At 49.6% G+C, this 12,129-nt stretch overlaps 1 non-coding gene across 1 annotated transcript; it reads left to right on the top strand.

Annotated features, from left to right (window-relative positions):
- The first annotated feature begins 11,674 nt into the window (after nucleotides 1–11,674).
- LOC111742488 lies at nucleotides 11,675–11,793 on the top strand. The gene has a single exon (XR_002781356.1). It is a non-coding gene; the product is annotated as a 5S ribosomal RNA (ribosomal RNA).
- Nucleotides 11,794–12,129: the final 336 nt, after the last annotated feature.

The raw sequence follows: 12,129 nt of genomic DNA, 5'->3' as shown, positions 1-12,129 counted from the left end.
GGGGCTCAGCGGTCATGGGGTCCCCCGTGGGCTGGTCGTCCTGACTCAGTAAAGGAGCCAGAGATGAGAGCTGAGCTGGTGGGGAAATGCAGGAGCCGACTGTCTGCTAAGGGTGGGAGGAGGAAGTGGAGGCGTGTGCGTGTGTGTGTGTGCGTGTGTGTGCATGTGCATATGTGCGTGTGTGCGTGTGCGCATCTGCATGTGTGCATGTGTGCGCGCGCACGCAGCAAGAAGATTCCAAGGAGTTTAACCGTCACACGGAGCTCTGGGAGGCCCTGGATGCTGCTGGCTCACAGGGCTGGGGATTCTGCACTCCCTGGAGAGGAGATCAGGGCCCTGCACCACTGCGGGACTAAGGGAGCCTGGGCATCTGGAGGGTTCCTGTCCTCCTCGACTGCAGACAGTAGTGCGCTATAGAATAGGTCTGGGCCACACCAGGGCTCCACCACATAGAAACTGTGTGACCTGGGGGCAAGCCATTGACCTTTCTGGTGGCTTTTCTCTTCTGGAAAATTGGGAGTGTGCCATTTTGTCCCTAGGAATTGCTGTGCTTAGAATAGTCTGGAGCATTCAGTAAATGGCGGGTGAGTGTGTGGTCAGGTTTGGGCACCCCTGGGTGTGTCTGAAGCACCACGGACTCACCAGTGGCCTTGAGGGGAAGGAGGAGATTGGTGTGAATAGCCTGAGGGTGAGGGACAGGAATATATCTGTCACCTCCTGGCACTATGGACACACATCTGAGCCACGAAGAAATGATGTCTAGGCAGTAGCTGAAGGAAGCCTGCATAGCTTCAGCTCATCGAGGCTGCAGGAGTGCAGGGGTCATTTGGTGCCAAGAGGGCTTGCAGCCTTGTTGGCTTTGGGGAGGCAGCCCCTTGGCAGGGACACAAACCTGGCCAGAGAAGAACAGAAAGTGCTGTGGCTGATCTCACACGCTCAGCCCCCACTCTCAGGAACCCTAGAGTCACCAGTGTGCTTGTGGGGGTCATGGAGGGGGCTTGCCATGGAAATGAGTGCTGTGCCCGTGAAAGTGACCCACTGGTGCTCACTGCTGTTGAGGTCTGGAGGTCACAGTTTACAGGTGTGCACAGTTGGGTAAAAGGATGCCCTCCAGTCATGTGCCCAAAGACACCAGGATGATGCCTGACACACGTGTCCACACCAAGCATGAGGGGAGAAATGACCGTCACATGCAAAGGCACAGTCGACCCCTGAGGGTGAGTGCTCGGCTTGCTTACATTCTGCACCCTCGGTGACTCACTCTCCTCCCCCTAGACTGGACACTGACACATCCATCTTGCCTCAGCCTGTCACTTGGAAATACCAAGTCTTGGACTGAACTCGATTGCAGAGTCCACTGAGCTGATTCCTCCCAGCCAGGGAAGTGTTAAAACCTTTAATTCATAATCCATTTCTAGTGGATTAAGCATTGGCTGTAACAAAGGAAAAGTCCAGGGTAGATTGTCTGCAGGCACAGCTGTATCTAGGAGCTCGGATGATGCCGTCTCTTGATGACTTGAGCCACGTAGTCCAGTGGTTCTGCGCTAAAGGCTCGCTAAAGGCTCTGAAGCTCGAAAGCCCTGCTTCAAATTCTGGCTCTGCGCTTCCCCCACCCCTACTCCACCCCTGCCCTGCCCCAGGCTGGTAAAGTAGGGAGATTCTTAACTCTTCTGTGCTTCTTTCATATGTAAATTGGGAGCGGTAGGAAGATCTACCTGTGGGGAGCTGTGAGGAGTCCAAGAGATGGTGCCCATCAGATGTGGTTCTCCCTTCACGCTCTGCAGATTGCACTCAGGATAGCTCACTACACCCCGGCCCCACCTGCAGAGAGGAGTCCCAAGCCAGGCCTGTGTTCTCACTGGCTCCAGACCTGGGGGTGGAGCCTATGAGATGTCTCAAGCCAGGCCTTGTCCTCATTGGCTCCAAGCCCAGGGGATGGGGCTTATGGCGGTGACATCTTGGGCTGCACCCAGGCAGTGCTGAGTTTGTAAATGCTTTTGTGATTTGGGGCATATCTGTGTGCTGCCTGTATGATTATCTTCTTAGTATATGTTACAAATTGACTTTTTTTTTTTTTTTACAAAAATTTAATTTAAGAAGAAAGTTACCTCGCTGTGGGAGACACTATGGTTATGAAGGAAGTCAGAGTCTGGGCACAGGTACTTAACTAGCTATGTGACTTGGGGACAGTACTAACAACTCTGTGCCTCAGTTTCCTTATATCTTCGTCAGGGATAATAATGATCGTAACCCATCAGGTTTTCTGAGGATTCGATCAGGTAAAATATGCAAAGCTCAGAACAATGTTAGACCCATTGTAAGTGCTGTCTGTGCCTTAGCTATAGTATAGTCATCATGAAGTAGAAAACCAGCATCACTTGCTATCAGTGGAGGCAAATTTAAAGATAATGAAAATACAATGGGGTCATTAAATTCCAGTTTCTTCAGCCTGCAGAGAGCTCCAAGCCTGAGACCTGCCATCTTTGTTTGAAAGGGCAGCTTGTGGTGTTGGGGAGGCATCCCGCAAGCCAGACCCAGACAGAGACTTTCTTCTTGACCTGAGCAGAAGGTCTGAAGACAGTTAAAAGGGAAACAACTCCCCCCAAACATGCAATGGGCTTTGCTGCCCACGTTTCATCCTCTGGGAGGCAGTGGTCAAGGGCTGGGCGAGGAGGACAGATAGATGCTCAACCCGGGGTAGCGTCCAGGGCTTTGCCATTTGCCAGCTGTGTGTGCTGGGCAGGTTTCTCCACCTCTCTGAGCCTTGAGGTGAGGCAACCAGGTACCACCCCTCCTTGGGCTGCTTGAGGAGTGGGTCAGATGAAGGGGTCAGGGGCTTACCCCCGCCCTGGCCGTATTTGCAGGCTCCTGCGTCATCTTCAGTGAGTCAGGGAGGCCCTCAGACCCACATCCGGACTGGAGAAAAGCCAGGAGAACAACATTTAGGGGTGTAATTTTCAGACAACAGCAGGTCGTGCTGTTTCTCCACAGGCAGCTCTGGGCTCATGTCTGATTTTGCTGTTTTCAGAGACTAAGAAAGCCGATGGAGGAGCCAGGGGGCCCCCCGACGATGGTCTTGGGAGCTGTGGTGGCCTCTGCACACTGCCATCACTGAGGGGCCATTCGGGCACACGTGGGAGCTGCCTAACAAGCAGCCGACGTGGCAGAAGTGGCCTGGGCGTGACCACGCTCACTGAGCAGAGCAGTGAGATGTGACTGGGAGGAACTCGGGGTCTGCCCGGGCCTCCCAGAATACTCTTCTTGCCAATTTTCAGGTGACCCTGGGCCAGCCTCTCAACCTCAATGCCTCAAGAGTTTCTGTCTATAAAGGGAGGGGCAAGCTCTGTCACCTTTGGGTCTCGGAAGGTACCAGATGATGCACTCAGGGCAGGAGGAGGAAACCTGGGTTCAAGGGCCAGCTCTGCTGGGATTTGCTGTGTGACCTTGGGCAAGTCCTGTGTCACTCTGGGTCTCAGTCACTCTGGGTCTCAGTTTGCACAATGGTTCCCAGGTGTTCGTCTGGTTGATCCCCATAAGCTTGGCATTTGGGGGCCTGGGATTCTGCGGGGTTCAGAGAGAGAGAGAGAGAGAGAGAGAGAGAGAGACAGGGAGTGTGTTAGTCCACCTGATATGACAGCAGGCCTGAGGAGGAGAGAATTCTCGCTTGCAAGGTGCCTCTAAGCAGCCTCCTTGTACATTCCAGGGGGCCCTGAGCTGGGCAGAAAAGAGAGGACAAGAGGCTAAACAGCTGGCTTTAGTGTCAGTCAGGCCTGGTATGAATCCTGGCTTCATACCCGCCCTGCGTGACGCTGAGCAAGCATCTCCTCCATCCTGAGCTTCTGTCTTCTCATCTGTAACATGGCAGAGATCGTAGTACATGTGACAATGACACCATGGGGGTAAAAAGAGCTGGGGCACAGTGTTTGTCTCCCAGAGGGCTTAGTAAATGACGGATAAAATAATAATATTGATTGTTACTGTGTTTTGCTGGTGGTCTTATTTTTGAGCAATTTCAGAACCGGGGAGTGGCCAGATAATACAAAGGTGGGGAGGCCAGGGCAGGCCAGGCTTCTGGGAGCGGAAGGGTTAAGTCTCCATGGAAACAGGCATGCATTATTTACGCGGCCTAATGAATAAAACATTTATGTGGTAGGCTAATAAATTCCCTCACACAAAGCAAAGTAAGCTATGATTTAAATATTGGCCTCTGCTGGCTGGCTGAGTTATGGAGCCTGCTCAGGGGGACCCTCTTGGTTTTACACCTCCATCCACTGGAGGGAGGGAGAGGGGGAACAGGAGAGAGGGTGGAGAGGCGGAGACCCTCCCTATGAAGTGGCTTTCTGGGGGCTCCTGACCCCAGGCCCAGAGCCCCTGCTGAGCCTCTTTCTCTCCCAGTGCCCCAGGTGTGCAGGTTGGGTGACAGGTGGGGCTGGTCTCCGCCCTGAGACTCGCTCTTACGGGGTGGCAGCTTTGCTTGGGGAGGGGTACTCAGGGGCTTGGAGACTCACTGGGAGAGTGAGCCCACCCTGGGAGGTCTGGGCTCTGCCAGGTCCAGGCTGGGGCGGTCTGAGGTCAGAAGTGCAGGGAGAGCCGGGGCCGAGCCTCAGGGGGCTGGGACGGAGGCTGAGCCGGTGGGGGAGGGCAGATCTGGGGAGACGGAGCTGCTCCCCCTGGGCCTCCACCATCCTTGTGGCTCTCACCCCACATGGTTTCGTTTGCTTTCCCGTCTCTGCCTGCCTGTCTCTCCGCCTCCTCTCTTTCTCTCGCTGTCTCTCTCTCTCCCTTCTTTCTCTGCCTCTGACTTTTTCTCTGTTTCTCTCCCTCGTCGTGTGTCTCCTTTCACTGTCCGTCTGTCTCTGTTTCTCTCTGTCTCTCCACCTCTCTCCACCCGCTCATGTTGATGAGCTTCTCTCTCTGTCTTGGGCTCTGACTGTCTCTCTTCCCGGGGAATGTCGCAGGGCAGGGATCGGGGTCGTGTGAGCCTGGACCCAAGTCTGCGAGGCCTCCCCTGGACCTCTGAGGAAGCGCGGTTGTGAAGCGGGGGCGCTTCCTCAGGTCTGAAGGGTGGAGCATTTGTCTGAGGGACACTGGGGGAGGCATTGACTCTGGGGAAGTGGGCTCAAGTACCACTGGGTACTACGGGGATACCATTGGGCCCCCTTAGCAGGTAGGCCTTCTCAATTCTGTCCTCAGGAGAGTGGAAACCACAAAGTGGAGACTTTCCCTGGGGGACCCTGAAAAGGGAGACTGACACTTGGAACAAGTTCCTCACGTTGGGTTAGGTCTTCCTGGCTGTTTCTTGGGGAAGCAGTTCTTGCTTTCGTAGGGCGTGGCAACAGTTTCACCTGCTTGGTACGCCACCCCGCCTTCTCCAAACACCGAGCTGCTCCTTCCTGCCACCGCCAAGCCCCTTGGGGGCTGCCTCCCAGAGCTCCCAGGACCCAGCTGCACGGCTGGCCATGCTGCTCCCCTGCCTTCCCGGCCACCTGGAGCTACGTAACCAACGACATCAGGCGCAGTGGTGTAAAACCACCATTTATTCTGTTCCTGGTCCTGTGGGTCACACAGGGCATAGCAGACATGGCCTTCTTCTGGTCCCCGTGTCTGGGACGGCTGGGGCGTCTTGACTGGGACCACGTTTGAGGCCTTGGGTCTTCTCTGTGTGGTGTCCACAAGGGCTGAAATGTCCACGGTGGTGGCTTTCCTCATACGTCGGGCACCTGAGCTGGGATGGCCGGGACAGCGATTCGGACAGGTGTGGCTCTCTCTCTCTTTGGGCTTCCTCAGAACATGGTGGTCCCGGTAATATACTTCACCCGCCTACATGGTGCTGGCGTGGCCAGCGCGAGCTTTCTGTCAGAACCCGCCGATCCTCTTAAAGGCTGGCCAGGAACTGGCTGGGCGTCACTTCTGTTCGTGTGACAGACTGACCCAGATTCGAGGGGATCGGAGTGTGGACTCCACCTCTTGGCGAGAGAATGTTGGAAAGGACTTGGTGACAACGTTTTGGAGACAGCACTGTCACCTAGTGCTGTGGTAGAAGGAAAAGGCTCTCCCCTTCTCTCCAGCCTTGGTTTAAGGCCTGGTCTTGTAGGCCAGATGCTTTAGGGTTCAAATCCCAATCTAAGCCTCACCAGCCCTTTTTGGGGGACTTCAGAAACAAATAAGAAAGTAACTTCCATGAAAGGAGCGCCCACTGCATGGGAGGCAGCCGCCCTCCCTGTTCCCACCAGGGACCTTAGGGCAGCACCTGCCTCATGATGGTGCTGGCAGCTGCCACGTCAGAGGATGCTGTGCCCTGGAGTGGGGACCTCACCCTGGAGGCTTTGGGCAGGTGAGCAGCAGAGGACTCCTGTGGTGGATACCTCTCCTGTGCAGGGGAGGTGAAGAGGCTGAACCCCCGAGAGGACTGGCTCTTACACTTGTGGGGTACCCCCTGGGGTGGGGGGAACACTGTCCATGTGGGCAAGCCTGGCGGTCAGCACCATGGACTTTGTAACCATCCTGCCTGGGTTCCGTTCCTGGCTTCATGGCTTCCTAGCTTTGTGGCCTTGGACAAGTTATTTCACCACTCTGCATCTCTTTTCCTCTTCTGCAAGATGGGGCTGTCATTCCTGACCTCATGGGGCTGCCGTGAGAGTTAAATTAGTTAATAAAGTGCTCATGGGGTGGCCAGCACATAGGAAGCACTAATGCGCATAGGAATCCATGTAGCTGGGGTGCCTCAGACCTTTATAAGGGCTGGTTTTGCATCAGTTTTCACCCTAGAGATAGAGAAGAGAACGGAGCCATCCGCCTGGCTCTCCTCCTCCCCATCCTTCAAGCCCTCCCCATGCTCCTGGTGAGGAAGGGGGTCTCCGGGAGACAGTTGGGGCAGAGCTCCAAGCACAACTCTGAAGCCAGCAGCAGGAATTTGAGATCACAAATGCGATTCGAGATGCCAACAGGGCTCCTGCCCTTCGGAACGAATACCTACAACCAAAAGCGGTTTCAGGACGAGTACACCTGGCTTCAGACGCCGGCCAGGCTACCACTTGCTCAGTGAATAGTTTTGGGCAGGACATACACTGGCCAAGAGAACACTCTGGAAAACCAGTGGGCCCAAGGAGCGGGAACGGCAGGTCACCTGCTGGCAGCTACGGGATTGCAGGCTATGCGCTCAGTAGACAATGAGCACACAGTAGGGACAAAACACATAGTGTCTCTGATAAAAACCATTACTCTCCTGGGTATTTCTGGGACAGCCAATTTTTTGCCCACTTGTTCAGTTATGAAACAGATAAGCCTAGCTCCCCGACCAGCCAACAGAGCTTCCAAATCAGAAGCCACTGACTACAAAATGTGGTGAGAGTGAGACTCTTATTCTACGTCCCTGGACGAGAGTGTCCATTCCTACCCAGTCACTCAGAGGCCACCTTCCAGGCCTCGGTTGAGCCCTGCTGCCTTCCACGAAGTGGTGGTGCCAGTCAAAACCACCTCTCCTGATTTCTTCCCACAGGCGCCCCCAAACCATTTTCGAAACCATTTGAAACAGAAAAGTAATCAACCCACCTTTTATTTATTGATTCACCAATTGTTTTTGTACTAATAGGTGCTAGGGATGCAATCGAGGATAAGAGATACAATCCTGTCTTTGGAATCTTCCGGAAACCCAGGTTCCAGCCCTAGGTCATTCTCCTATTAGCTGTGTGACCTTGGGCATGTAATTTAACCTATCAGAGCCTCGTTCTTCCTCATCTATGCGATAAAGGATAATAGTACTTGCTTCTTAGAGATAAACTTACAGGAGATGGGAGGGGACAGAGCTAGAATCTAAACTGCTTTGCATATTCCTTGTTTAGTAGATTTTATTTCAGAAATGTAAATATTTCATATAGGTATAAAACAACAGTTTTTATAAATTGGAGGTGAACTAAGACAAATGAACCTTAATGTATGTCCTGTTGGTGGCACAGTCAGCGTAATCACAGTAGGAGAAACTATCTCCAGTAATTTTTTGTTCAATTTTTTAATTAAAATTTTTTTTTATGGTGACATTGGTTAAGGAAAACCAATAAGTGTCAACTGTACACTTTAACAGTAAGGCATATATATATATTTACATTGTGTTCACCTCCCATAGTTAGACCTCTTTCCGTCACCACATATTTGACCCCCTTCACCCCATCTACCTCCCTCCTCCCAACTTCCTCCTGCTCTCTGGTATCTCAAGTAATTTTTAAATACAGAAATTTGGCTGTACATTTTTTTCGTATTAAGTTAATTTCAGTAATCATATCGTTGGTGATGTGTTGGTCTTCTCCTTCTAGGGCTGGTATGTGCTTATAGTGAAATATAGCCAATGGAGAATTATGTTGGTGTCATAGAAGACTAGGAGTTTTTGTACAAGAGAAAGGAAATACAAATGTAAGATCATTGAGGTTAAATAAAAACTTTACAGTCCTGAATTTGAAATAGAAGTCGTATAAATTCGTTATGCATTTTATCTAGAAAATTTTTAAAAGATAAAAACGTATGGCCTATCTCAGGACACTGAAAAGTACTAAAAATGGTGAACAACTCAGTAGCAGTGAACACCCCGAGTACTCAGATTATGGCCTCTAAATACCTTTTTTTTTTTTTTTTTTCCATAAAAGAAACCAGGACAAATGATTGATTCTTGGAGAAATGGCCGATTCTAGGTTGAGAATAGGAAATGTACGAGGTGGGCCTGGACTGTCTTGTGTTTCCGAAAAGCAAAGGAACATCAACGACTCTTTTAAGATTATATAAAAAGGAGCCAGAAGCAAACCTGAAAATGCTCCCATGGCCCAAAATGGGGAAATTCAAACACAAATAAAGATAACAGCTGCAATGGATTGAAACACAACCATGTTTAAATCCACGACTTCATAATGACACTAGAAAAAAAAACAATTCCGATATGTCACTTTGGAGATGTCGCTTAGTGTTATTTTGAAAACTGAGAAGTTAAAGTTAAAAAAATTAAATGTTTATCTTGCCATTAACATATGAACATTACCTCAGGTAACCAATTAACCGATGAAATTTCTTTTTAGAGACATTATCGAGCTACTAAGTGAAGAAAGAGGGATAAATTAGAATATCATTATTTTGCAGTCTCTAATGAAATAGTGGATCTAGGCAGTGAGCTTAGAGATCTTTGACAGCTGCAAATATCTCCAAGAGGAAATAAAAGATAACCAGATATTCTGTATCTCTTGATGAGGTACACGACACCATTTATGAAGTGGTGCTGGCAAAAAATAAAATCTAATCAACCTCTAGATCAGCTATGAACTTATAGGAAATAGAGGATGGAGAAACACAGTGACTGACACCATGTGGATGCAATCAGCAAAATCTAGATCCGTGGGATATTCTACAGATGATCTGGTTTCTTCAACAAAACATCACAAAGGAAACAATGAAGCAGAAGACATAGATTTAGAGATATGTCCATCACTTGCAGTATATGGACTTCATTGGGTTTTAATGCAACCAAACTGAACAAAACAAAAAATACGTAAGGCAATTTGGTAAATGTAAACCTTGGTTGTATTTTATCATAGTAAATAATTGTTTTTGTGTGTGTGTGTGTGATAATGGTATTCGGTCATTTAAAAAATCTTGTAGAGAGACAACCAAAATACAAATGAGTTGATGAGATGTCTGGTATTTGATTCAAACTTATCTAGGAGTAAGGAATGGAAGTTACAGATAAAATAAGATTGTCCACAAGTTGAGAATTGTTGAAGCTGAATTATGGGTAGATAGGGCTGATTATATTGTTTTTCTCTAGTATATTTTTGTACAATAACACTTTCTATGATAAAAATAGAAATTTGGAATTTTCTATAATGAACCTGAGTTCAAGTTTTAAAAAATTAAAAATCAGAACCAATCAGTAACTCCTGGACCTCTATCTCTCAACCTGAATGGCAGCAACATTCAGGATGCCTATGCCACCTTACCTGGCTTCCGAGTTTCTTGTGGAAGTGCTTATTGCGTTTCCAGAGGTCTTCATCCCTTCCTTCCTTTGCTGACCACCCACCTGTTTCGGATCCTAAGCTGGGTGGACACTGCCCAGCTGAGATACTTTCTAATAACTTTTCTAGACTTCCAAGCAGTCCTTACTGAATCAAGAATGAGGGGACCCTATGAAAATGGCTACTGTTCACTGAGTGCTTACTCTCTTCCAGGTACATAGCTGGGCACTGGCTATGCATTATATCTTTACTACCATCCAGTGTGCAGATTGGGAAATAGACTTACTTATAAAGGTAAGCAATTTGCATAGGTACTGCAGGAAATTAAAAAGATGAGCTGGGATTTGAACCCAGGTCTTTGAGTACCAACAGCCATTCTCATAACCACTGGAACAGAGGAATTCGGGTTCCCACTGGTGTGTGTGTGTGTGTGTGTGTGTGTGTGTGTGTGTGTGTGTATTAGGTTGGTGCGTGGTGATCATGCTCAGCCGCAGTACCACTGCCCAGGCCCTGGGAGGTAAGGAGACCAGGAGTCAGGAAATGCAGCTGGCCCAGAGTCCGGATAGGGTAACTGGTACAAACCAGGGGTTTTTAGGGAGTCTGTGGACCTAGAAACACACAGCCAAAATGGTCATGGTCAAGAATGAATGAATATGCCTATCAGGTAACTCCAAGAGTAGAAAGCAGGCAGCTCGGTAAGAGGGGCGTCCAGGGGTATGCATGTGCAGCGAGAGGAGGCAGGGCGGCCCTCCACGAGGCCTGGAACTCCGCTCACAGACTGGGAGCTGGCTGAGGTCTCCCTCGTCACTCAACCTTTCAGGTCTGAAGGCTCAGAATGTGATTGGGACACAGGTTCCTTCTGGTTTCAGAAGGTCTCTCCCTGCATCTGTTTGCTCAGCCCCAGTCTCATCAGGCTAGAATTGGGCAGTGCCGGGCTCAGCAGGCAATCCTATCAGGGATGGGATGCGTTTAAAGGAAACGGTTATGTTTTACTACATCTTAAAGGGAGAGAACGAAGAAGGGGTTAGGTGTTCGTTAAGAACGTATCCCCCTGGAGGCCAAGGAACGTGCTGATGGTTGTGTCCTGGGTTCCACTTCTCAGGCCAGGGGCCTGTTTCCAGACACCAGAATCTCTCTTCTCCTGGGTCCCAGTCCTCACTTTGTTTTCTACCTTTGAACCTATCCCACTCCCTCTGTTCCTTGGGTCGCTCTTCCGAGACTGAGTCATCTTATCTCCAGCTGTCCCTTTCCACCCTGGGGGAGGCAGACAGAGGTCAAGTTTTCTCAAGATAGTGCAGCTAAGAGGAGTGTGGCTTTGGTGACAGATAGACCCAGCTTCCTGTCTCTGCCACTTATACCAGCTGTGTGACCCTGGGCCTCACTGAGTTTCTTTCTGCATCTGAAAATGGGGGTGATTATTGTATCTATCCTCTGAAGTTGCACCCCAATAGAAGTTTTCATAATGATGGAAGTGGTCTAGATCTGTGCCGTCAAATACAGTAGCCACTCGCCCCATGAGGCTATTGAGTCCTCCGTAAGTGTAAAATGCACACACTTGTATGCAGAAAAGGATGTTAAACACCTCGTCAGTGCTTTTAATATTGATTACATATTGAAACACTAGCTTGTATTATTGGGTTAAACAAAACATGTTATTGAAAGGAATCATCAATTTTTAAAAATTAGTCTATGGCCACGCCACCCTGAACACACCCGATCCCGTCTGATCTCGGAAGCTAAGCAGGGGCGGGCCTAGTTAGTACTTGGATGGGAGACCACCTAGGAAGACCAGGTGCTGTAGGCAGAAAAAAAAAAATTTATGCGTGTAGCTCACATTATATTTTATCGACGTTAATAGAGTCTTGAGAAGGTTTTAGCATAGCGCTTGGCACGTGGAAAACCCTCAGTAAATGGTAGCTATTACCTTTGTAAATATTATCTTGAGTAGGTGGAGGTCAGAACACAGATATTAGCAGGCTGGTGTGTCTGGGTCCCTGCTACATGAGCCTCTGTGGGGCTGAGGAAAGGAACTCACATTCATTTAAGCTCCTACTAATATCTCTTGAGGAGGAGATATTATTCTCCCCCTTGGACAGATGGGGAAACTGAGGCTCAGAAAGGCTCCATGGCTTGCCCAGCT

The sequence above is a fragment of the Pteropus vampyrus genome, unplaced genomic scaffold, assembly GCF_000151845.1.
Source record: "Pteropus vampyrus isolate Shadow unplaced genomic scaffold, Pvam_2.0 Scaffold95, whole genome shotgun sequence".
Classification (NCBI taxonomy): domain Eukaryota; kingdom Metazoa; phylum Chordata; class Mammalia; order Chiroptera; family Pteropodidae; genus Pteropus; species Pteropus vampyrus.
The sequence above is the reverse complement of the archived record's forward strand: the minus strand, read 5'-3'. Positions and strand labels throughout refer to the sequence as shown.